The sequence below is a fragment of the Schistocerca nitens genome, chromosome 2 (genome assembly GCF_023898315.1).
Source record: "Schistocerca nitens isolate TAMUIC-IGC-003100 chromosome 2, iqSchNite1.1, whole genome shotgun sequence".
NCBI classification, from domain to species: Eukaryota; Metazoa; Arthropoda; class Insecta; order Orthoptera; family Acrididae; genus Schistocerca; species Schistocerca nitens.
In genome coordinates, this window is record NC_064615.1 from 306,165,475 (window position 1) to 306,186,452 (window position 20,978).

At 54.7% G+C, this 20,978-nt stretch overlaps 47 non-coding genes across 47 annotated transcripts; 10 read left to right on the forward strand and 37 right to left on the reverse strand.

The window, feature by feature from the left end:
- Positions 1-330: 330 nt before the first annotated feature.
- Trnag-ucc (transfer RNA glycine (anticodon UCC)) lies at positions 331-402 on the forward strand. Its single transcript has one exon. It is a non-coding gene; the product is annotated as a tRNA-Gly (tRNA).
- A 602-nt stretch (positions 403-1,004) lies between these two features.
- Trnai-aau (transfer RNA isoleucine (anticodon AAU)) lies at positions 1,005-1,078 on the reverse strand. Its single transcript has one exon. It is a non-coding gene; the product is annotated as a tRNA-Ile (tRNA).
- Positions 1,079-1,276: 198 nt separating this feature from the next.
- Trnae-uuc (transfer RNA glutamic acid (anticodon UUC)) lies at positions 1,277-1,348 on the reverse strand. The gene has a single exon. It is a non-coding gene; the product is annotated as a tRNA-Glu (tRNA).
- A 305-nt stretch (positions 1,349-1,653) lies between these two features.
- Trnam-cau (transfer RNA methionine (anticodon CAU)) lies at positions 1,654-1,726 on the reverse strand. The gene has a single exon. It is a non-coding gene; the product is annotated as a tRNA-Met (tRNA).
- A 380-nt stretch (positions 1,727-2,106) lies between these two features.
- Positions 2,107-2,177, reverse strand: Trnag-gcc (transfer RNA glycine (anticodon GCC)). Its single transcript has one exon. It is a non-coding gene; the product is annotated as a tRNA-Gly (tRNA).
- A 340-nt stretch (positions 2,178-2,517) lies between these two features.
- On the forward strand, positions 2,518-2,589 carry Trnag-ucc (transfer RNA glycine (anticodon UCC)). Its single transcript has one exon. It is a non-coding gene; the product is annotated as a tRNA-Gly (tRNA).
- Positions 2,590-3,191: 602 nt separating this feature from the next.
- Positions 3,192-3,265, reverse strand: Trnai-aau (transfer RNA isoleucine (anticodon AAU)). Its single transcript has one exon. It is a non-coding gene; the product is annotated as a tRNA-Ile (tRNA).
- Positions 3,266-3,463: 198 nt separating this feature from the next.
- On the reverse strand, positions 3,464-3,535 carry Trnae-uuc (transfer RNA glutamic acid (anticodon UUC)). Its single transcript has one exon. It is a non-coding gene; the product is annotated as a tRNA-Glu (tRNA).
- A 305-nt stretch (positions 3,536-3,840) lies between these two features.
- Trnam-cau (transfer RNA methionine (anticodon CAU)) lies at positions 3,841-3,913 on the reverse strand. The gene has a single exon. It is a non-coding gene; the product is annotated as a tRNA-Met (tRNA).
- A 380-nt stretch (positions 3,914-4,293) lies between these two features.
- Trnag-gcc (transfer RNA glycine (anticodon GCC)) lies at positions 4,294-4,364 on the reverse strand. Its single transcript has one exon. It is a non-coding gene; the product is annotated as a tRNA-Gly (tRNA).
- Positions 4,365-4,704: 340 nt separating this feature from the next.
- Positions 4,705-4,776, forward strand: Trnag-ucc (transfer RNA glycine (anticodon UCC)). The gene has a single exon. It is a non-coding gene; the product is annotated as a tRNA-Gly (tRNA).
- Positions 4,777-5,378: 602 nt separating this feature from the next.
- Positions 5,379-5,452, reverse strand: Trnai-aau (transfer RNA isoleucine (anticodon AAU)). Its single transcript has one exon. It is a non-coding gene; the product is annotated as a tRNA-Ile (tRNA).
- Positions 5,453-5,650: 198 nt separating this feature from the next.
- On the reverse strand, positions 5,651-5,722 carry Trnae-uuc (transfer RNA glutamic acid (anticodon UUC)). The gene has a single exon. It is a non-coding gene; the product is annotated as a tRNA-Glu (tRNA).
- A 305-nt stretch (positions 5,723-6,027) lies between these two features.
- On the reverse strand, positions 6,028-6,100 carry Trnam-cau (transfer RNA methionine (anticodon CAU)). Its single transcript has one exon. It is a non-coding gene; the product is annotated as a tRNA-Met (tRNA).
- Positions 6,101-6,480: 380 nt separating this feature from the next.
- Positions 6,481-6,551, reverse strand: Trnag-gcc (transfer RNA glycine (anticodon GCC)). Its single transcript has one exon. It is a non-coding gene; the product is annotated as a tRNA-Gly (tRNA).
- A 340-nt stretch (positions 6,552-6,891) lies between these two features.
- Trnag-ucc (transfer RNA glycine (anticodon UCC)) lies at positions 6,892-6,963 on the forward strand. The gene has a single exon. It is a non-coding gene; the product is annotated as a tRNA-Gly (tRNA).
- A 602-nt stretch (positions 6,964-7,565) lies between these two features.
- On the reverse strand, positions 7,566-7,639 carry Trnai-aau (transfer RNA isoleucine (anticodon AAU)). Its single transcript has one exon. It is a non-coding gene; the product is annotated as a tRNA-Ile (tRNA).
- A 198-nt stretch (positions 7,640-7,837) lies between these two features.
- On the reverse strand, positions 7,838-7,909 carry Trnae-uuc (transfer RNA glutamic acid (anticodon UUC)). The gene has a single exon. It is a non-coding gene; the product is annotated as a tRNA-Glu (tRNA).
- Positions 7,910-8,214: 305 nt separating this feature from the next.
- Trnam-cau (transfer RNA methionine (anticodon CAU)) lies at positions 8,215-8,287 on the reverse strand. Its single transcript has one exon. It is a non-coding gene; the product is annotated as a tRNA-Met (tRNA).
- A 380-nt stretch (positions 8,288-8,667) lies between these two features.
- On the reverse strand, positions 8,668-8,738 carry Trnag-gcc (transfer RNA glycine (anticodon GCC)). Its single transcript has one exon. It is a non-coding gene; the product is annotated as a tRNA-Gly (tRNA).
- A 340-nt stretch (positions 8,739-9,078) lies between these two features.
- On the forward strand, positions 9,079-9,150 carry Trnag-ucc (transfer RNA glycine (anticodon UCC)). The gene has a single exon. It is a non-coding gene; the product is annotated as a tRNA-Gly (tRNA).
- Positions 9,151-9,752: 602 nt separating this feature from the next.
- On the reverse strand, positions 9,753-9,826 carry Trnai-aau (transfer RNA isoleucine (anticodon AAU)). The gene has a single exon. It is a non-coding gene; the product is annotated as a tRNA-Ile (tRNA).
- A 198-nt stretch (positions 9,827-10,024) lies between these two features.
- Positions 10,025-10,096, reverse strand: Trnae-uuc (transfer RNA glutamic acid (anticodon UUC)). Its single transcript has one exon. It is a non-coding gene; the product is annotated as a tRNA-Glu (tRNA).
- Positions 10,097-10,401: 305 nt separating this feature from the next.
- Positions 10,402-10,474, reverse strand: Trnam-cau (transfer RNA methionine (anticodon CAU)). The gene has a single exon. It is a non-coding gene; the product is annotated as a tRNA-Met (tRNA).
- A 380-nt stretch (positions 10,475-10,854) lies between these two features.
- Trnag-gcc (transfer RNA glycine (anticodon GCC)) lies at positions 10,855-10,925 on the reverse strand. Its single transcript has one exon. It is a non-coding gene; the product is annotated as a tRNA-Gly (tRNA).
- Positions 10,926-11,265: 340 nt separating this feature from the next.
- On the forward strand, positions 11,266-11,337 carry Trnag-ucc (transfer RNA glycine (anticodon UCC)). The gene has a single exon. It is a non-coding gene; the product is annotated as a tRNA-Gly (tRNA).
- Positions 11,338-11,939: 602 nt separating this feature from the next.
- Positions 11,940-12,013, reverse strand: Trnai-aau (transfer RNA isoleucine (anticodon AAU)). The gene has a single exon. It is a non-coding gene; the product is annotated as a tRNA-Ile (tRNA).
- A 198-nt stretch (positions 12,014-12,211) lies between these two features.
- Trnae-uuc (transfer RNA glutamic acid (anticodon UUC)) lies at positions 12,212-12,283 on the reverse strand. Its single transcript has one exon. It is a non-coding gene; the product is annotated as a tRNA-Glu (tRNA).
- A 305-nt stretch (positions 12,284-12,588) lies between these two features.
- On the reverse strand, positions 12,589-12,661 carry Trnam-cau (transfer RNA methionine (anticodon CAU)). The gene has a single exon. It is a non-coding gene; the product is annotated as a tRNA-Met (tRNA).
- A 380-nt stretch (positions 12,662-13,041) lies between these two features.
- On the reverse strand, positions 13,042-13,112 carry Trnag-gcc (transfer RNA glycine (anticodon GCC)). The gene has a single exon. It is a non-coding gene; the product is annotated as a tRNA-Gly (tRNA).
- Positions 13,113-13,452: 340 nt separating this feature from the next.
- Positions 13,453-13,524, forward strand: Trnag-ucc (transfer RNA glycine (anticodon UCC)). The gene has a single exon. It is a non-coding gene; the product is annotated as a tRNA-Gly (tRNA).
- A 602-nt stretch (positions 13,525-14,126) lies between these two features.
- Positions 14,127-14,200, reverse strand: Trnai-aau (transfer RNA isoleucine (anticodon AAU)). Its single transcript has one exon. It is a non-coding gene; the product is annotated as a tRNA-Ile (tRNA).
- Positions 14,201-14,398: 198 nt separating this feature from the next.
- On the reverse strand, positions 14,399-14,470 carry Trnae-uuc (transfer RNA glutamic acid (anticodon UUC)). Its single transcript has one exon. It is a non-coding gene; the product is annotated as a tRNA-Glu (tRNA).
- Positions 14,471-14,775: 305 nt separating this feature from the next.
- On the reverse strand, positions 14,776-14,848 carry Trnam-cau (transfer RNA methionine (anticodon CAU)). Its single transcript has one exon. It is a non-coding gene; the product is annotated as a tRNA-Met (tRNA).
- A 380-nt stretch (positions 14,849-15,228) lies between these two features.
- Trnag-gcc (transfer RNA glycine (anticodon GCC)) lies at positions 15,229-15,299 on the reverse strand. The gene has a single exon. It is a non-coding gene; the product is annotated as a tRNA-Gly (tRNA).
- Positions 15,300-15,639: 340 nt separating this feature from the next.
- Positions 15,640-15,711, forward strand: Trnag-ucc (transfer RNA glycine (anticodon UCC)). The gene has a single exon. It is a non-coding gene; the product is annotated as a tRNA-Gly (tRNA).
- Positions 15,712-16,313: 602 nt separating this feature from the next.
- On the reverse strand, positions 16,314-16,387 carry Trnai-aau (transfer RNA isoleucine (anticodon AAU)). The gene has a single exon. It is a non-coding gene; the product is annotated as a tRNA-Ile (tRNA).
- A 198-nt stretch (positions 16,388-16,585) lies between these two features.
- Positions 16,586-16,657, reverse strand: Trnae-uuc (transfer RNA glutamic acid (anticodon UUC)). Its single transcript has one exon. It is a non-coding gene; the product is annotated as a tRNA-Glu (tRNA).
- Positions 16,658-16,962: 305 nt separating this feature from the next.
- Positions 16,963-17,035, reverse strand: Trnam-cau (transfer RNA methionine (anticodon CAU)). The gene has a single exon. It is a non-coding gene; the product is annotated as a tRNA-Met (tRNA).
- Positions 17,036-17,415: 380 nt separating this feature from the next.
- Trnag-gcc (transfer RNA glycine (anticodon GCC)) lies at positions 17,416-17,486 on the reverse strand. The gene has a single exon. It is a non-coding gene; the product is annotated as a tRNA-Gly (tRNA).
- Positions 17,487-17,826: 340 nt separating this feature from the next.
- Trnag-ucc (transfer RNA glycine (anticodon UCC)) lies at positions 17,827-17,898 on the forward strand. Its single transcript has one exon. It is a non-coding gene; the product is annotated as a tRNA-Gly (tRNA).
- Positions 17,899-18,500: 602 nt separating this feature from the next.
- Positions 18,501-18,574, reverse strand: Trnai-aau (transfer RNA isoleucine (anticodon AAU)). Its single transcript has one exon. It is a non-coding gene; the product is annotated as a tRNA-Ile (tRNA).
- Positions 18,575-18,772: 198 nt separating this feature from the next.
- Positions 18,773-18,844, reverse strand: Trnae-uuc (transfer RNA glutamic acid (anticodon UUC)). The gene has a single exon. It is a non-coding gene; the product is annotated as a tRNA-Glu (tRNA).
- A 305-nt stretch (positions 18,845-19,149) lies between these two features.
- Trnam-cau (transfer RNA methionine (anticodon CAU)) lies at positions 19,150-19,222 on the reverse strand. Its single transcript has one exon. It is a non-coding gene; the product is annotated as a tRNA-Met (tRNA).
- Positions 19,223-19,602: 380 nt separating this feature from the next.
- On the reverse strand, positions 19,603-19,673 carry Trnag-gcc (transfer RNA glycine (anticodon GCC)). The gene has a single exon. It is a non-coding gene; the product is annotated as a tRNA-Gly (tRNA).
- Positions 19,674-20,013: 340 nt separating this feature from the next.
- On the forward strand, positions 20,014-20,085 carry Trnag-ucc (transfer RNA glycine (anticodon UCC)). The gene has a single exon. It is a non-coding gene; the product is annotated as a tRNA-Gly (tRNA).
- A 602-nt stretch (positions 20,086-20,687) lies between these two features.
- Positions 20,688-20,761, reverse strand: Trnai-aau (transfer RNA isoleucine (anticodon AAU)). Its single transcript has one exon. It is a non-coding gene; the product is annotated as a tRNA-Ile (tRNA).
- Between the last annotated feature and the right edge of the window lie 217 nt (positions 20,762-20,978).

The following is a 20,978-nucleotide window of genomic DNA, read 5'->3' on the forward strand; positions in this document are numbered from 1 at the left end:
AGTAACTGCACGCTGCTTCCCGAGCAGATGTCTCAAGGGAAAGTGGGACTGCCGTCAAGCGCCGTAGCATTCTGTCGAGAAGATGCTGCAGACGCTGAATCCTGCACTGTACTGCTTAAAAATGCCGCCAGAACGCGGTCCTCTGCGTACTCTTGCGTCGCCGGCGCCGACTCTTGCCAAGGATGCGAAATGTGCGCGGATACGCTGTCCGAACGCGCCTGGATGTGCTCCCCTAGCCTACCTCGAAATGCGCCTGCCAGGTACGATCACCTTCGGCCGCTGCCGACAGGCGGGAAGCCGACACAGCGCGGCGTCGGGGCGCTCGCTTGTGCGGTGGTGGTGTAATGGTCAGCATAGTTGCCTTCCAAGCAGTTGGTCCGGGTTCGATTCCCGGCCACCGCAACAGGCTTTTTAATGTCACGTATGAGTACTTTCGCCACGCGCCCTTAACTTAATGTTTTTTCCCCCTCTTACTCGCTGCAGACCAGCCTATAGTGTGTCTCGACTGTCTCGACTTGTCTCGACTTTGCTCAGCTGACGCGAGAGCTGACGCTCTCCAATCGGCCTATATCAAAACGACAAGCACGAGAAACGACTGAGAGAGGTAAGGAGAGGCGAGGCGATGTACACACAGCACGCCCGTTCATTTCACGGTGGCGTCTCCCTGACCGAATCGGGCTGTAGCTCCGAAAACAAAGGAGAAAGAAAAATAGGAAGTAAAACTGCCAACAGTACCCTGTGTCCCCATGCGCTCTCCCGCCCAAGTACCGACAAGGGCCAAAGTTGTTACGCATCGGCAATCGGACATTTCCTTTCATCTTCTCTTTATCGGTTGAGAACCAGTGTATTCAACATATTATGGCCATTGCCGAGTGAATGCTGTAGCGCTTCCCGACAAGTCGGGTTCGGATCCTCTGTCAACTTCCACGCAGGGTGATGATGTTTTGGTCATCACACTCGCCAGCTGAAATCGGCGCTGCCTTTTCGTGGTAGTAAAAGCGTTGTGGCCCGTGGGGGGATCGAACCCACGACCTTCGCGTTATTAGCACGACGCTCTAACCAACTGAGCTAACGGGCCTCGACAGTTGCGCTCGCTCAGCCCTACGCTGCAAACGTATGGCATGAAGCCGTACACCATTTCTATGGTCGTCGGATGTCTGCTTCCCTCGTCTATACTCTGCTGACGGTCACGAAACAGTAGATATATTGCGAGCAGGACGGGAAACGGCAGCTCGGACAGCTCAAACTTGTCACGATTCGTGTGGAAAAAGTTCCGTTCCGGTACCGGGAATCGAACCCGGGCCTCCTGGGTGAAAGCCAGGTATCCTAGCCACTAGACCACACCGGATGTGGGCGTTCCTGCGGCGGATCGGACGGTCGCTTGTAGCATTTCGTGTCGTGTCCCGCGTCGGCGCCCTTCTCTCTTTGCGAGCGTCTTTGCGCATACTGACTGGCAAGGCGCGCACCTCAAACGTCTCAGAGCAATGTTTTTGGCTTCATGCTGTGCTAGGAGAAGAGGAAAAGGGAAGCTGTAAGTAGCAATAACAGGGAGTAAACATTTTCCCGCTGAAGCGTTGAAAACGTTGTGGATAAAAAACAAGAAATAAGTTGGTGCCCTAGCAACAGCATCACCATCAGTCACAGAAAATTAAATGCCCCGGGTGAGGATCGAACTCACGACCTTAAGATTATGAGACTTACGCGCTGCCTACTGCGCTACCGAGGCACAGGTGAAGCGCTTGTCCTGGAAACTGGGTAAGTACCACACCCAATGTTAGACGTAAAGACACTGTACTTCCTGGATAACGTGTTCTGTTGCTACACGTGCATTGCCAGCCCAGTTGATTGCGGTGTTGCTGCAGATTTGCAAACGATAGGCAGCACTCCTTGTCGTTAACGTTCAGTGCCTCGGAGGCACCTGGACACAGCAACTTGCGAGGCCAGGCCGACGCTAGTCTGTAGAACACCATGCGAGCGTCCTAGTGGGGACCCGCGAGTGCTGCGTTCTCGGTTCTTCTCAAGGGAATCCTGCTATACATTCATGTGGATCGTGCATCTCAAGCGCGCAAGCCACACGGCAGCATTATCGTGGGAAAAGCAAAATGATGCATCGGCCGGGAATCGAACCCGGGCCGCCCGCGTGGCAGGCGAGCATTCTACCACTGAACCACCGATGCTCGGGCCGGTAGTAACTGCACGCTGCTTCCCGAGCAGATGTCTCAAGGGAAAGTGGGACTGCCGTCAAGCGCCGTAGCATTCTGTCGAGAAGATGCTGCAGACGCTGAATCCTGCACTGTACTGCTTAAAAATGCCGCCAGAACGCGGTCCTCTGCGTACTCTTGCGTCGCCGGCGCCGACTCTTGCCAAGGATGCGAAATGTGCGCGGATACGCTGTCCGAACGCGCCTGGATGTGCTCCCCTAGCCTACCTCGAAATGCGCCTGCCAGGTACGATCACCTTCGGCCGCTGCCGACAGGCGGGAAGCCGACACAGCGCGGCGTCGGGGCGCTCGCTTGTGCGGTGGTGGTGTAATGGTCAGCATAGTTGCCTTCCAAGCAGTTGGTCCGGGTTCGATTCCCGGCCACCGCAACAGGCTTTTTAATGTCACGTATGAGTACTTTCGCCACGCGCCCTTAACTTAATGTTTTTTCCCCCTCTTACTCGCTGCAGACCAGCCTATAGTGTGTCTCGACTGTCTCGACTTGTCTCGACTTTGCTCAGCTGACGCGAGAGCTGACGCTCTCCAATCGGCCTATATCAAAACGACAAGCACGAGAAACGACTGAGAGAGGTAAGGAGAGGCGAGGCGATGTACACACAGCACGCCCGTTCATTTCACGGTGGCGTCTCCCTGACCGAATCGGGCTGTAGCTCCGAAAACAAAGGAGAAAGAAAAATAGGAAGTAAAACTGCCAACAGTACCCTGTGTCCCCATGCGCTCTCCCGCCCAAGTACCGACAAGGGCCAAAGTTGTTACGCATCGGCAATCGGACATTTCCTTTCATCTTCTCTTTATCGGTTGAGAACCAGTGTATTCAACATATTATGGCCATTGCCGAGTGAATGCTGTAGCGCTTCCCGACAAGTCGGGTTCGGATCCTCTGTCAACTTCCACGCAGGGTGATGATGTTTTGGTCATCACACTCGCCAGCTGAAATCGGCGCTGCCTTTTCGTGGTAGTAAAAGCGTTGTGGCCCGTGGGGGGATCGAACCCACGACCTTCGCGTTATTAGCACGACGCTCTAACCAACTGAGCTAACGGGCCTCGACAGTTGCGCTCGCTCAGCCCTACGCTGCAAACGTATGGCATGAAGCCGTACACCATTTCTATGGTCGTCGGATGTCTGCTTCCCTCGTCTATACTCTGCTGACGGTCACGAAACAGTAGATATATTGCGAGCAGGACGGGAAACGGCAGCTCGGACAGCTCAAACTTGTCACGATTCGTGTGGAAAAAGTTCCGTTCCGGTACCGGGAATCGAACCCGGGCCTCCTGGGTGAAAGCCAGGTATCCTAGCCACTAGACCACACCGGATGTGGGCGTTCCTGCGGCGGATCGGACGGTCGCTTGTAGCATTTCGTGTCGTGTCCCGCGTCGGCGCCCTTCTCTCTTTGCGAGCGTCTTTGCGCATACTGACTGGCAAGGCGCGCACCTCAAACGTCTCAGAGCAATGTTTTTGGCTTCATGCTGTGCTAGGAGAAGAGGAAAAGGGAAGCTGTAAGTAGCAATAACAGGGAGTAAACATTTTCCCGCTGAAGCGTTGAAAACGTTGTGGATAAAAAACAAGAAATAAGTTGGTGCCCTAGCAACAGCATCACCATCAGTCACAGAAAATTAAATGCCCCGGGTGAGGATCGAACTCACGACCTTAAGATTATGAGACTTACGCGCTGCCTACTGCGCTACCGAGGCACAGGTGAAGCGCTTGTCCTGGAAACTGGGTAAGTACCACACCCAATGTTAGACGTAAAGACACTGTACTTCCTGGATAACGTGTTCTGTTGCTACACGTGCATTGCCAGCCCAGTTGATTGCGGTGTTGCTGCAGATTTGCAAACGATAGGCAGCACTCCTTGTCGTTAACGTTCAGTGCCTCGGAGGCACCTGGACACAGCAACTTGCGAGGCCAGGCCGACGCTAGTCTGTAGAACACCATGCGAGCGTCCTAGTGGGGACCCGCGAGTGCTGCGTTCTCGGTTCTTCTCAAGGGAATCCTGCTATACATTCATGTGGATCGTGCATCTCAAGCGCGCAAGCCACACGGCAGCATTATCGTGGGAAAAGCAAAATGATGCATCGGCCGGGAATCGAACCCGGGCCGCCCGCGTGGCAGGCGAGCATTCTACCACTGAACCACCGATGCTCGGGCCGGTAGTAACTGCACGCTGCTTCCCGAGCAGATGTCTCAAGGGAAAGTGGGACTGCCGTCAAGCGCCGTAGCATTCTGTCGAGAAGATGCTGCAGACGCTGAATCCTGCACTGTACTGCTTAAAAATGCCGCCAGAACGCGGTCCTCTGCGTACTCTTGCGTCGCCGGCGCCGACTCTTGCCAAGGATGCGAAATGTGCGCGGATACGCTGTCCGAACGCGCCTGGATGTGCTCCCCTAGCCTACCTCGAAATGCGCCTGCCAGGTACGATCACCTTCGGCCGCTGCCGACAGGCGGGAAGCCGACACAGCGCGGCGTCGGGGCGCTCGCTTGTGCGGTGGTGGTGTAATGGTCAGCATAGTTGCCTTCCAAGCAGTTGGTCCGGGTTCGATTCCCGGCCACCGCAACAGGCTTTTTAATGTCACGTATGAGTACTTTCGCCACGCGCCCTTAACTTAATGTTTTTTCCCCCTCTTACTCGCTGCAGACCAGCCTATAGTGTGTCTCGACTGTCTCGACTTGTCTCGACTTTGCTCAGCTGACGCGAGAGCTGACGCTCTCCAATCGGCCTATATCAAAACGACAAGCACGAGAAACGACTGAGAGAGGTAAGGAGAGGCGAGGCGATGTACACACAGCACGCCCGTTCATTTCACGGTGGCGTCTCCCTGACCGAATCGGGCTGTAGCTCCGAAAACAAAGGAGAAAGAAAAATAGGAAGTAAAACTGCCAACAGTACCCTGTGTCCCCATGCGCTCTCCCGCCCAAGTACCGACAAGGGCCAAAGTTGTTACGCATCGGCAATCGGACATTTCCTTTCATCTTCTCTTTATCGGTTGAGAACCAGTGTATTCAACATATTATGGCCATTGCCGAGTGAATGCTGTAGCGCTTCCCGACAAGTCGGGTTCGGATCCTCTGTCAACTTCCACGCAGGGTGATGATCTTTTGGTCATCACACTCGCCAGCTGAAATCGGCGCTGCCTTTTCGTGGTAGTAAAAGCGTTGTGGCCCGTGGGGGGATCGAACCCACGACCTTCGCGTTATTAGCACGACGCTCTAACCAACTGAGCTAACGGGCCTCGACAGTTGCGCTCGCTCAGCCCTACGCTGCAAACGTATGGCATGAAGCCGTACACCATTTCTATGGTCGTCGGATGTCTGCTTCCCTCGTCTATACTCTGCTGACGGTCACGAAACAGTAGATATATTGCGAGCAGGACGGGAAACGGCAGCTCGGACAGCTCAAACTTGTCACGATTCGTGTGGAAAAAGTTCCGTTCCGGTACCGGGAATCGAACCCGGGCCTCCTGGGTGAAAGCCAGGTATCCTAGCCACTAGACCACACCGGATGCGGGCGTTCCTGCGGCGGATCGGACGGTCGCTTGTAGCATTTCGTGTCGTGTCCCGCGTCGGCGCCCTTCTCTCTTTGCGAGCGTCTTTGCGCATACTGACTGGCAAGGCGCGCACCTCAAACGTCTCAGAGCAATGTTTTTGGCTTCATGCTGTGCTAGGAGAAGAGGAAAAGGGAAGCTGTAAGTAGCAATAACAGGGAGTAAACATTTTCCCGCTGAAGCGTTGAAAACGTTGTGGATAAAAAACAAGAAATAAGTTGGTGCCCTAGCAACAGCATCACCATCAGTCACAGAAAATTAAATGCCCCGGGTGAGGATCGAACTCACGACCTTAAGATTATGAGACTTACGCGCTGCCTACTGCGCTACCGAGGCACAGGTGAAGCGCTTGTCCTGGAAACTGGGTAAGTACCACACCCAATGTTAGACGTAAAGACACTGTACTTCCTGGATAACGTGTTCTGTTGCTACACGTGCATTGCCAGCCCAGTTGATTGCGGTGTTGCTGCAGATTTGCAAACGATAGGCAGCACTCCTTGTCGTTAACGTTCAGTGCCTCGGAGGCACCTGGACACAGCAACTTGCGAGGCCAGGCCGACGCTAGTCTGTAGAACACCATGCGAGCGTCCTAGTGGGGACCCGCGAGTGCTGCGTTCTCGGTTCTTCTCAAGGGAATCCTGCTATACATTCATGTGGATCGTGCATCTCAAGCGCGCAAGCCACACGGCAGCATTATCGTGGGAAAAGCAAAATGATGCATCGGCCGGGAATCGAACCCGGGCCGCCCGCGTGGCAGGCGAGCATTCTACCACTGAACCACCGATGCTCGGGCCGGTAGTAACTGCACGCTGCTTCCCGAGCAGATGTCTCAAGGGAAAGTGGGACTGCCGTCAAGCGCCGTAGCATTCTGTCGAGAAGATGCTGCAGACGCTGAATCCTGCACTGTACTGCTTAAAAATGCCGCCAGAACGCGGTCCTCTGCGTACTCTTGCGTCGCCGGCGCCGACTCTTGCCAAGGATGCGAAATGTGCGCGGATACGCTGTCCGAACGCGCCTGGATGTGCTCCCCTAGCCTACCTCGAAATGCGCCTGCCAGGTACGATCACCTTCGGCCGCTGCCGACAGGCGGGAAGCCGACACAGCGCGGCGTCGGGGCGCTCGCTTGTGCGGTGGTGGTGTAATGGTCAGCATAGTTGCCTTCCAAGCAGTTGGTCCGGGTTCGATTCCCGGCCACCGCAACAGGCTTTTTAATGTCACGCATGAGTACTTTCGCCACGCGCCCTTAACTTAATGTTTTTTCCCCCTCTTACTCGCTGCAGACCAGCCTATAGTGTGTCTCGACTGTCTCGACTTGTCTCGACTTTGCTCAGCTGACGCGAGAGCTGACGCTCTCCAATCGGCCTATATCAAAACGACAAGCACGAGAAACGACTGAGAGAGGTAAGGAGAGGCGAGGCGATGTACACACAGCACGCCCGTTCATTTCACGGTGGCGTCTCCCTGACCGAATCGGGCTGTAGCTCCGAAAACAAAGGAGAAAGAAAAATAGGAAGTAAAACTGCCAACAGTACCCTGTGTCCCCATGCGCTCTCCCGCCCAAGTACCGACAAGGGCCAAAGTTGTTACGCATCGGCAATCGGACATTTCCTTTCATCTTCTCTTTATCGGTTGAGAACCAGTGTATTCAACATATTATGGCCATTGCCGAGTGAATGCTGTAGCGCTTCCCGACAAGTCGGGTTCGGATCCTCTGTCAACTTCCACGCAGGGTGATGATGTTTTGGTCATCACACTCGCCAGCTGAAATCGGCGCTGCCTTTTCGTGGTAGTAAAAGCGTTGTGGCCCGTGGGGGGATCGAACCCACGACCTTCGCGTTATTAGCACGACGCTCTAACCAACTGAGCTAACGGGCCTCGACAGTTGCGCTCGCTCAGCCCTACGCTGCAAACGTATGGCATGAAGCCGTACACCATTTCTATGGTCGTCGGATGTCTGCTTCCCTCGTCTATACTCTGCTGACGGTCACGAAACAGTAGATATATTGCGAGCAGGACGGGAAACGGCAGCTCGGACAGCTCAAACTTGTCACGATTCGTGTGGAAAAAGTTCCGTTCCGGTACCGGGAATCGAACCCGGGCCTCCTGGGTGAAAGCCAGGTATCCTAGCCACTAGACCACACCGGATGTGGGCGTTCCTGCGGCGGATCGGACGGTCGCTTGTAGCATTTCGTGTCGTGTCCCGCGTCGGCGCCCTTCTCTCTTTGCGAGCGTCTTTGCGCATACTGACTGGCAAGGCGCGCACCTCAAACGTCTCAGAGCAATGTTTTTGGCTTCATGCTGTGCTAGGAGAAGAGGAAAAGGGAAGCTGTAAGTAGCAATAACAGGGAGTAAACATTTTCCCGCTGAAGCGTTGAAAACGTTGTGGATAAAAAACAAGAAATAAGTTGGTGCCCTAGCAACAGCATCACCATCAGTCACAGAAAATTAAATGCCCCGGGTGAGGATCGAACTCACGACCTTAAGATTATGAGACTTACGCGCTGCCTACTGCGCTACCGAGGCACAGGTGAAGCGCTTGTCCTGGAAACTGGGTAAGTACCACACCCAATGTTAGACGTAAAGACACTGTACTTCCTGGATAACGTGTTCTGTTGCTACACGTGCATTGCCAGCCCAGTTGATTGCGGTGTTGCTGCAGATTTGCAAACGATAGGCAGCACTCCTTGTCGTTAACGTTCAGTGCCTCGGAGGCACCTGGACACAGCAACTTGCGAGGCCAGGCCGACGCTAGTCTGTAGAACACCATGCGAGCGTCCTAGTGGGGACCCGCGAGTGCTGCGTTCTCGGTTCTTCTCAAGGGAATCCTGCTATACATTCATGTGGATCGTGCATCTCAAGCGCGCAAGCCACACGGCAGCATTATCGTGGGAAAAGCAAAATGATGCATCGGCCGGGAATCGAACCCGGGCCGCCCGCGTGGCAGGCGAGCATTCTACCACTGAACCACCGATGCTCGGGCCGGTAGTAACTGCACGCTGCTTCCCGAGCAGATGTCTCAAGGGAAAGTGGGACTGCCGTCAAGCGCCGTAGCATTCTGTCGAGAAGATGCTGCAGACGCTGAATCCTGCACTGTACTGCTTAAAAATGCCGCCAGAACGCGGTCCTCTGCGTACTCTTGCGTCGCCGGCGCCGACTCTTGCCAAGGATGCGAAATGTGCGCGGATACGCTGTCCGAACGCGCCTGGATGTGCTCCCCTAGCCTACCTCGAAATGCGCCTGCCAGGTACGATCACCTTCGGCCGCTGCCGACAGGCGGGAAGCCGACACAGCGCGGCGTCGGGGCGCTCGCTTGTGCGGTGGTGGTGTAATGGTCAGCATAGTTGCCTTCCAAGCAGTTGGTCCGGGTTCGATTCCCGGCCACCGCAACAGGCTTTTTAATGTCACGTATGAGTACTTTCGCCACGCGCCCTTAACTTAATGTTTTTTCCCCCTCTTACTCGCTGCAGACCAGCCTATAGTGTGTCTCGACTGTCTCGACTTGTCTCGACTTTGCTCAGCTGACGCGAGAGCTGACGCTCTCCAATCGGCCTATATCAAAACGACAAGCACGAGAAACGACTGAGAGAGGTAAGGAGAGGCGAGGCGATGTACACACAGCACGCCCGTTCATTTCACGGTGGCGTCTCCCTGACCGAATCGGGCTGTAGCTCCGAAAACAAAGGAGAAAGAAAAATAGGAAGTAAAACTGCCAACAGTACCCTGTGTCCCCATGCGCTCTCCCGCCCAAGTACCGACAAGGGCCAAAGTTGTTACGCATCGGCAATCGGACATTTCCTTTCATCTTCTCTTTATCGGTTGAGAACCAGTGTATTCAACATATTATGGCCATTGCCGAGTGAATGCTGTAGCGCTTCCCGACAAGTCGGGTTCGGATCCTCTGTCAACTTCCACGCAGGGTGATGATCTTTTGGTCATCACACTCGCCAGCTGAAATCGGCGCTGCCTTTTCGTGGTAGTAAAAGCGTTGTGGCCCGTGGGGGGATCGAACCCACGACCTTCGCGTTATTAGCACGACGCTCTAACCAACTGAGCTAACGGGCCTCGACAGTTGCGCTCGCTCAGCCCTACGCTGCAAACGTATGGCATGAAGCCGTACACCATTTCTATGGTCGTCGGATGTCTGCTTCCCTCGTCTATACTCTGCTGACGGTCACGAAACAGTAGATATATTGCGAGCAGGACGGGAAACGGCAGCTCGGACAGCTCAAACTTGTCACGATTCGTGTGGAAAAAGTTCCGTTCCGGTACCGGGAATCGAACCCGGGCCTCCTGGGTGAAAGCCAGGTATCCTAGCCACTAGACCACACCGGATGCGGGCGTTCCTGCGGCGGATCGGACGGTCGCTTGTAGCATTTCGTGTCGTGTCCCGCGTCGGCGCCCTTCTCTCTTTGCGAGCGTCTTTGCGCATACTGACTGGCAAGGCGCGCACCTCAAACGTCTCAGAGCAATGTTTTTGGCTTCATGCTGTGCTAGGAGAAGAGGAAAAGGGAAGCTGTAAGTAGCAATAACAGGGAGTAAACATTTTCCCGCTGAAGCGTTGAAAACGTTGTGGATAAAAAACAAGAAATAAGTTGGTGCCCTAGCAACAGCATCACCATCAGTCACAGAAAATTAAATGCCCCGGGTGAGGATCGAACTCACGACCTTAAGATTATGAGACTTACGCGCTGCCTACTGCGCTACCGAGGCACAGGTGAAGCGCTTGTCCTGGAAACTGGGTAAGTACCACACCCAATGTTAGACGTAAAGACACTGTACTTCCTGGATAACGTGTTCTGTTGCTACACGTGCATTGCCAGCCCAGTTGATTGCGGTGTTGCTGCAGATTTGCAAACGATAGGCAGCACTCCTTGTCGTTAACGTTCAGTGCCTCGGAGGCACCTGGACACAGCAACTTGCGAGGCCAGGCCGACGCTAGTCTGTAGAACACCATGCGAGCGTCCTAGTGGGGACCCGCGAGTGCTGCGTTCTCGGTTCTTCTCAAGGGAATCCTGCTATACATTCATGTGGATCGTGCATCTCAAGCGCGCAAGCCACACGGCAGCATTATCGTGGGAAAAGCAAAATGATGCATCGGCCGGGAATCGAACCCGGGCCGCCCGCGTGGCAGGCGAGCATTCTACCACTGAACCACCGATGCTCGGGCCGGTAGTAACTGCACGCTGCTTCCCGAGCAGATGTCTCAAGGGAAAGTGGGACTGCCGTCAAGCGCCGTAGCATTCTGTCGAGAAGATGCTGCAGACGCTGAATCCTGCACTGTACTGCTTAAAAATGCCGCCAGAACGCGGTCCTCTGCGTACTCTTGCGTCGCCGGCGCCGACTCTTGCCAAGGATGCGAAATGTGCGCGGATACGCTGTCCGAACGCGCCTGGATGTGCTCCCCTAGCCTACCTCGAAATGCGCCTGCCAGGTACGATCACCTTCGGCCGCTGCCGACAGGCGGGAAGCCGACACAGCGCGGCGTCGGGGCGCTCGCTTGTGCGGTGGTGGTGTAATGGTCAGCATAGTTGCCTTCCAAGCAGTTGGTCCGGGTTCGATTCCCGGCCACCGCAACAGGCTTTTTAATGTCACGTATGAGTACTTTCGCCACGCGCCCTTAACTTAATGTTTTTTCCCCCTCTTACTCGCTGCAGACCAGCCTATAGTGTGTCTCGACTGTCTCGACTTGTCTCGACTTTGCTCAGCTGACGCGAGAGCTGACGCTCTCCAATCGGCCTATATCAAAACGACAAGCACGAGAAACGACTGAGAGAGGTAAGGAGAGGCGAGGCGATGTACACACAGCACGCCCGTTCATTTCACGGTGGCGTCTCCCTGACCGAATCGGGCTGTAGCTCCGAAAACAAAGGAGAAAGAAAAATAGGAAGTAAAACTGCCAACAGTACCCTGTGTCCCCATGCGCTCTCCCGCCCAAGTACCGACAAGGGCCAAAGTTGTTACGCATCGGCAATCGGACATTTCCTTTCATCTTCTCTTTATCGGTTGAGAACCAGTGTATTCAACATATTATGGCCATTGCCGAGTGAATGCTGTAGCGCTTCCCGACAAGTCGGGTTCGGATCCTCTGTCAACTTCCACGCAGGGTGATGATGTTTTGGTCATCACACTCGCCAGCTGAAATCGGCGCTGCCTTTTCGTGGTAGTAAAAGCGTTGTGGCCCGTGGGGGGATCGAACCCACGACCTTCGCGTTATTAGCACGACGCTCTAACCAACTGAGCTAACGGGCCTCGACAGTTGCGCTCGCTCAGCCCTACGCTGCAAACGTATGGCATGAAGCCGTACACCATTTCTATGGTCGTCGGATGTCTGCTTCCCTCGTCTATACTCTGCTGACGGTCACGAAACAGTAGATATATTGCGAGCAGGACGGGAAACGGCAGCTCGGACAGCTCAAACTTGTCACGATTCGTGTGGAAAAAGTTCCGTTCCGGTACCGGGAATCGAACCCGGGCCTCCTGGGTGAAAGCCAGGTATCCTAGCCACTAGACCACACCGGATGTGGGCGTTCCTGCGGCGGATCGGACGGTCGCTTGTAGCATTTCGTGTCGTGTCCCGCGTCGGCGCCCTTCTCTCTTTGCGAGCGTCTTTGCGCATACTGACTGGCAAGGCGCGCACCTCAAACGTCTCAGAGCAATGTTTTTGGCTTCATGCTGTGCTAGGAGAAGAGGAAAAGGGAAGCTGTAAGTAGCAATAACAGGGAGTAAACATTTTCCCGCTGAAGCGTTGAAAACGTTGTGGATAAAAAACAAGAAATAAGTTGGTGCCCTAGCAACAGCATCACCATCAGTCACAGAAAATTAAATGCCCCGGGTGAGGATCGAACTCACGACCTTAAGATTATGAGACTTACGCGCTGCCTACTGCGCTACCGAGGCACAGGTGAAGCGCTTGTCCTGGAAACTGGGTAAGTACCACACCCAATGTTAGACGTAAAGACACTGTACTTCCTGGATAACGTGTTCTGTTGCTACACGTGCATTGCCAGCCCAGTTGATTGCGGTGTTGCTGCAGATTTGCAAACGATAGGCAGCACTCCTTGTCGTTAACGTTCAGTGCCTCGGAGGCACCTGGACACAGCAACTTGCGAGGCCAGGCCGACGCTAGTCTGTAGAACACCATGCGAGCGTCCTAGTGGGGACCCGCGAGTGCTGCGTTCTCGGTTCTTCTCAAGGGAATCCTGCTATACATTCATGTGGATCGTGCATCTCAAGCGCGCAAGCCACACGGCAGCATTATCGTGGGAAAAGCAAAATGATGCATCGGCCGGGAATCGAACCCGGGCCGCCCGCGTGGCAGGCGAGCATTCTACCACTGAACCACCGATGCTCGGGCCGGTAGTAACTGCACGCTGCTTCCCGAGCAGATGTCTCAAGGGAAAGTGGGACTGCCGTCAAGCGCCGTAGCATTCTGTCGAGAAGATGCTGCAGACGCTGAATCCTGCACTGTACTGCTTAAAAATGCCGCCAGAACGCGGTCCTCTGCGTACTCTTGCGTCGCCGGCGCCGACTCTTGCCAAGGATGCGAAATGTGCGCGGATACGCTGTCCGAACGCGCCTGGATGTGCTCCCCTAGCCTACCTCGAAATGCGCCTGCCAGGTACGATCACCTTCGGCCGCTGCCGACAGGCGGGAAGCCGACACAGCGCGGCGTCGGGGCGCTCGCTTGTGCGGTGGTGGTGTAATGGTCAGCATAGTTGCCTTCCAAGCAGTTGGTCCGGGTTCGATTCCCGGCCACCGCAACAGGCTTTTTAATGTCACGTATGAGTACTTTCGCCACGCGCCCTTAACTTAATGTTTTTTCCCCCTCTTACTCGCTGCAGACCAGCCTATAGTGTGTCTCGACTGTCTCGACTTGTCTCGACTTTGCTCAGCTGACGCGAGAGCTGACGCTCTCCAATCGGCCTATATCAAAACGACAAGCACGAGAAACGACTGAGAGAGGTAAGGAGAGGCGAGGCGATGTACACACAGCACGCCCGTTCATTTCACGGTGGCGTCTCCCTGACCGAATCGGGCTGTAGCTCCGAAAACAAAGGAGAAAGAAAAATAGGAAGTAAAACTGCCAACAGTACCCTGTGTCCCCATGCGCTCTCCCGCCCAAGTACCGACAAGGGCCAAAGTTGTTACGCATCGGCAATCGGACATTTCCTTTCATCTTCTCTTTATCGGTTGAGAACCAGTGTATTCAACATATTATGGCCATTGCCGAGTGAATGCTGTAGCGCTTCCCGACAAGTCGGGTTCGGATCCTCTGTCAACTTCCACGCAGGGTGATGATCTTTTGGTCATCACACTCGCCAGCTGAAATCGGCGCTGCCTTTTCGTGGTAGTAAAAGCGTTGTGGCCCGTGGGGGGATCGAACCCACGACCTTCGCGTTATTAGCACGACGCTCTAACCAACTGAGCTAACGGGCCTCGACAGTTGCGCTCGCTCAGCCCTACGCTGCAAACGTATGGCATGAAGCCGTACACCATTTCTATGGTCGTCGGATGTCTGCTTCCCTCGTCTATACTCTGCTGACGGTCACGAAACAGTAGATATATTGCGAGCAGGACGGGAAACGGCAGCTCGGACAGCTCAAACTTGTCACGATTCGTGTGGAAAAAGTTCCGTTCCGGTACCGGGAATCGAACCCGGGCCTCCTGGGTGAAAGCCAGGTATCCTAGCCACTAGACCACACCGGATGCGGGCGTTCCTGCGGCGGATCGGACGGTCGCTTGTAGCATTTCGTGTCGTGTCCCGCGTCGGCGCCCTTCTCTCTTTGCGAGCGTCTTTGCGCATACTGACTGGCAAGGCGCGCACCTCAAACGTCTCAGAGCAATGTTTTTGGCTTCATGCTGTGCTAGGAGAAGAGGAAAAGGGAAGCTGTAAGTAGCAATAACAGGGAGTAAACATTTTCCCGCTGAAGCGTTGAAAACGTTGTGGATAAAAAACAAGAAATAAGTTGGTGCCCTAGCAACAGCATCACCATCAGTCACAGAAAATTAAATGCCCCGGGTGAGGATCGAACTCACGACCTTAAGATTATGAGACTTACGCGCTGCCTACTGCGCTACCGAGGCACAGGTGAAGCGCTTGTCCTGGAAACTGGGTAAGTACCACACCCAATGTTAGACGTAAAGACACTGTACTTCCTGGATAACGTGTTCTGTTGCTACACGTGCATTGCCAGCCCAGTTGATTGCGGTGTTGCTGCAGATTTGCAAACGATAGGCAGCACTCCTTGTCGTTAACGTTCAGTGCCTCGGAGGCACCTGGACACAGCAACTTGCGAGGCCAGGCCGACGCTAGTCTGTAGAACACCATGCGAGCGTCCTAGTGGGGACCCGCGAGTGCTGCGTTCTCGGTTCTTCTCAAGGGAATCCTGCTATACATTCATGTGGATCGTGCATCTCAAGCGCGCAAGCCACACGGCAGCATTATCGTGGGAAAAGCAAAATGATGCATCGGCCGGGAATCGAACCCGGGCCGCCCGCGTGGCAGGCGAGCATTCTACCACTGAACCACCGATGCTCGGGCCGGTAGTAACTGCACGCTGCTTCCCGAGCAGATGTCTCAAGGGAAAGTGGGACTGCCGTCAAGCGCCGTAGCATTCTGTCGAGAAGATGCTGCAGACGCTGAATCCTGCACTGTACTGCTTAAAAATGCCGCCAGAACGCGGTCCTCTGCGTACTCTTGCGTCGCCGGCGCCGACTCTTGCCAAGGATGCGAAATGTGCGCGGATACGCTGTCCGAACGCGCCTGGATGTGCTCCCCTAGCCTACCTCGAAATGCGCCTGCCAGGTACGATCACCTTCGGCCGCTGCCGACAGGCGGGAAGCCGACACAGCGCGGCGTCGGGGCGCTCGCTTGTGCGGTGGTGGTGTAATGGTCAGCATAGTTGCCTTCCAAGCAGTTGGTCCGGGTTCGATTCCCGGCCACCGCAACAGGCTTTTTAATGTCACGTATGAGTACTTTCGCCACGCGCCCTTAACTTAATGTTTTTTCCCCCTCTTACTCGCTGCAGACCAGCCTATAGTGTGTCTCGACTGTCTCGACTTGTCTCGACTTTGCTCAGCTGACGCGAGAGCTGACGCTCTCCAATCGGCCTATATCAAAACGACAAGCACGAGAAACGACTGAGAGAGGTAAGGAGAGGCGAGGCGATGTACACACAGCACGCCCGTTCATTTCACGGTGGCGTCTCCCTGACCGAATCGGGCTGTAGCTCCGAAAACAAAGGAGAAAGAAAAATAGGAAGTAAAACTGCCAACAGTACCCTGTGTCCCCATGCGCTCTCCCGCCCAAGTACCGACAAGGGCCAAAGTTGTTACGCATCGGCAATCGGACATTTCCTTTCATCTTCTCTTTATCGGTTGAGAACCAGTGTATTCAACATATTATGGCCATTGCCGAGTGAATGCTGTAGCGCTTCCCGACAAGTCGGGTTCGGATCCTCTGTCAACTTCCACGCAGGGTGATGATGTTTTGGTCATCACACTCGCCAGCTGAAATCGGCGCTGCCTTTTCGTGGTAGTAAAAGCGTTGTGGCCCGTGGGGGGATCGAACCCACGACCTTCGCGTTATTAGCACGACGCTCTAACCAACTGAGCTAACGGGCCTCGACAGTTGCGCTCGCTCAGCCCTACGCTGCAAACGTATGGCATGAAGCCGTACACCATTTCTATGGTCGTCGGATGTCTGCTTCCCTCGTCTATACTCTGCTGACGGTCACGAAACAGTAGATATATTGCGAGCAGGACGGGAAACGGCAGCTCGGACAGCTCAAACTTGTCACGATTCGTGTGGAAAAAGTTCCGTTCCGGTACCGGGAATCGAACCCGGGCCTCCTGGGTGAAAGCCAGGTATCCTAGCCACTAGACCACACCGGATGTGGGCGTTCCTGCGGCGGATCGGACGGTCGCTTGTAGCATTTCGTGTCGTGTCCCGCGTCGGCGCCCTTCTCTCTTTGCGAGCGTCTTTGCGCATACTGACTGGCAAGGCGCGCACCTCAAACGTCTCAGAGCAATGTTTTTGGCTTCATGCTGTGCTAGGAGAAGAGGAAAAGGGAAGCTGTAAGTAGCAATAACAGGGAGTAAACATTTTCCCGCTGAAGCGTTGAAAACGTTGTGGATAAAAAACAAGAAATAAGTTGGTGCCCTAGCAACAGCATCACCATCAGTCACAGAAAATTAAATGCCCCGGGTGAGGATCGAACTCACGACCTTAAGATTATGAGACTTACGCGCTGCCTACTGCGCTACCGAGGCACAGGTGAAGCGCTTGTCCTGGAAACTGGGTAAGTACCACACCCAATGTTAGACGTAAAGACACTGTACTTCCTGGATAACGTGTTCTGTTGCTACACGTGCATTGCCAGCCCAGTTGATTGCGGTGTTGCTGCAGATTTGCAAACGATAGGCAGCACTCCTTGTCGTTAACGTTCAGTGCCTCGGAGGCACCTGGACACAGCAACTTGCGAGGCCAGGCCGACGCTAGTCTGTAGAACACCATGCGAGCGTCCTAGTGGGGACCCGCGAGTGCTGCGTTCTCGGTTCTTCTCAAGGGAATCCTGCTATACATTCATGTGGATCGTGCATCTCAAGCGCGCAAGCCACACGGCAGCATTATCGTGGGAAAAGCAAAATGATGCATCGGCCGGGAATCGAACCCGGGCCGCCCGCGTGGCAGGCGAGCATTCTACCACTGAACCACCGATGCTCGGGCCGGTAGTAACTGCACGCTGCTTCCCGAGCAGATGTCTCAAGGGAAAGTGGGACTGCCGTCAAGCGCCGTAGCATTCTGTCGAGAAGATGCTGCAGACGCTGAATCCTGCACTGTACTGCTTAAAAATGCCGCCAGAACGCGGTCCTCTGCGTACTCTTGCGTCGCCGGCGCCGACTCTTGCCAAGGATGCGAAATGTGCGCGGATACGCTGTCCGAACGCGCCTGGATGTGCTCCCCTAGCCTACCTCGAAATGCGCCTGCCAGGTACGATCACCTTCGGCCGCTGCCGACAGGCGGGAAGCCGACACAGCGCGGCGTCGGGGCGCTCGCTTGTGCGGTGGTGGTGTAATGGTCAGCATAGTTGCCTTCCAAGCAGTTGGTCCGGGTTCGATTCCCGGCCACCGCAACAGGCTTTTTAATGTCACGTATGAGTACTTTCGCCACGCGCCCTTAACTTAATGTTTTTTCCCCCTCTTACTCGCTGCAGACCAGCCTATAGTGTGTCTCGACTGTCTCGACTTGTCTCGACTTTGCTCAGCTGACGCGAGAGCTGACGCTCTCCAATCGGCCTATATCAAAACGACAAGCACGAGAAACGACTGAGAGAGGTAAGGAGAGGCGAGGCGATGTACACACAGCACGCCCGTTCATTTCACGGTGGCGTCTCCCTGACCGAATCGGGCTGTAGCTCCGAAAACAAAGGAGAAAGAAAAATAGGAAGTAAAACTGCCAACAGTACCCTGTGTCCCCATGCGCTCTCCCGCCCAAGTACCGACAAGGGCCAAAGTTGTTACGCATCGGCAATCGGACATTTCCTTTCATCTTCTCTTTATCGGTTGAGAACCAGTGTATTCAACATATTATGGCCATTGCCGAGTGAATGCTGTAGCGCTTCCCGACAAGTCGGGTTCGGATCCTCTGTCAACTTCCACGCAGGGTGATGATGTTTTGGTCATCACACTCGCCAGCTGAAATCGGCGCTGCCTTTTCGTGGTAGTAAAAGCGTTGTGGCCCGTGGGGGGATCGAACCCACGACCTTCGCGTTATTAGCACGACGCTCTAACCAACTGAGCTAACGGGCCTCGACAGTTGCGCTCGCTCAGCCCTACGCTGCAAACGTATGGCATGAAGCCGTACACCATTTCTATGGTCGTCGGATGTCTGCTTCCCTCGTCTATACTCTGCTGACGGTCACGAAACAGTAGATATATTGCGAGCAGGACGGGAAACGGCAGCTCGGACAGCTCAAACTTGTCACGATTCGTGTGGAAAAAGTTCCGTTCCGGTACCGGGAATCGAACCCGGGCCTCCTGGGTGAAAGCCAGGTATCCTAGCCACTAGACCACACCGGATGTGGGCGTTCCTGCGGCGGATCGGACGGTCGCTTGTAGCATTTCGTGTCGTGTCCCGCGTCGGCGCCCTTCTCTCTTTGCGAGCGTCTTTGCGCATACTGACTGGCAAGGCGCGCACCTCAAACGTCTCAGAGCAATGTTTTTGGCTTCATGCTGTGCTAGGAGAAGAGGAAAAGGGAAGCTGTAAGTAGCAATAACAGGGAGTAAACATTTTCCCGCTGAAGCGTTGAAAACGTTGTGGATAAAAAACAAGAAATAAGTTGGTGCCCTAGCAACAGCATCACCATCAGTCACAGAAAATTAAATGCCCCGGGTGAGGATCGAACTCACGACCTTAAGATTATGAGACTTACGCGCTGCCTACTGCGCTACCGAGGCACAGGTGAAGCGCTTGTCCTGGAAACTGGGTAAGTACCACACCCAATGTTAGACGTAAAGACACTGTACTTCCTGGATAACGTGTTCTGTTGCTACACGTGCATTGCCAGCCCAGTTGATTGCGGTGTTGCTGCAGATTTGCAAACGATAGGCAGCACTCCTTGTCGTTAACGTTCAGTGCCTCGGAGGCACCTGGACACAGCAACTTGCGAGGCCAGGCCGACGCTAGTCTGTAGAACACCATGCGAGCGTCCTAGTGGGGACCCGCGAGTGCTGCGTTCTCGGTTCTTCTCAAGGGAATCCTGCTATACATTCATGTGGATCGTGCATCTCAAGCGCGCAAGCCACACGGCAGCATTATCGTGGGAAAAGCAAAATGATGCATCGGCCGGGAATCGAACCCGGGCCGCCCGCGTGGCAGGCGAGCATTCTACCACTGAACCACCGATGCTCGGGCCGGTAGTAACTGCACGCTGCTTCCCGAGCAGATGTCTCAAGGGAAAGTGGGACTGCCGTCAAGCGCCGTAGCATTCTGTCGAGAAGATGCTGCAGACGCTGAATCCTGCACTGTACTGCTTAAAAATGCCGCCAGAACGCGGTCCTCTGCGTACTCTTGCGTCGCCGGCGCCGACTCTTGCCAAGGATGCGAAATGTGCGCGGATACGCTGTCCGAACGCGCCTGGATGTGCTCCCCTAGCCTACCTCGAAATGCGCCTGCCAGGTACGATCACCTTCGGCCGCTGCCGACAGGCGGGAAGCCGACACAGCGCGGCGTCGGGGCGCTCGCTTGTGCGGTGGTGGTGTAATGGTCAGCATAGTTGCCTTCCAAGCAGTTGGTCCGGGTTCGATTCCCGGCCACCGCAACAGGCTTTTTAATGTCACGTATGAGTACTTTCGCCACGCGCCCTTAACTTAATGTTTTTTCCCCCTCTTACTCGCTGCAGACCAGCCTATAGTGTGTCTCGACTGTCTCGACTTGTCTCGACTTTGCTCAGCTGACGCGAGAGCTGACGCTCTCCAATCGGCCTATATCAAAACGACAAGCACGAGAAACGACTGAGAGAGGTAAGGAGAGGCGAGGCGATGTACACACAGCACGCCCGTTCATTTCACGGTGGCGTCTCCCTGACCGAATCGGGCTGTAGCTCCGAAAACAAAGGAGAAAGAAAAATAGGAAGTAAAACTGCCAACAGTACCCTGTGTCCCCATGCGCTCTCCCGCCCAAGTACCGACAAGGGCCAAAGTTGTTACGCATCGGCAATCGGACATTTCCTTTCATCTTCTCTTTATCGGTTGAGAACCAGTGTATTCAACATATTATGGCCATTGCCGAGTGAATGCTGTAGCGCTTCCCGACAAGTCGGGTTCGGATCCTCTGTCAACTTCCACGCAGGGTGATGATCTTTTGGTCATCACACTCGCCAGCTGAAATCGGCGCTGCCTTTTCGTGGTAGTAAAAGCGTTGTGGCCCGTGGGGGGATCGAACCCACGACCTTCGCGTTATTAGCACGACGCTCTAACCAACTGAGCTAACGGGCCTCGACAGTTGCGCTCGCTCAGCCCTACGCTGCAAACGTATGGCATGAAGCCGTACACCATTTCTATGGTCGTCGGATGTCTGCTTCCCTCGTCTATACTCTGCTGACGGTCACGAAACAGTAGATATATTGCGAGCAGGACGGGAAACGGCAGCTCGGACAGCTCAAACTTGTCACGATTCGTGTGGAAAAAGTTCCGTTCCGGTACCGGGAATCGA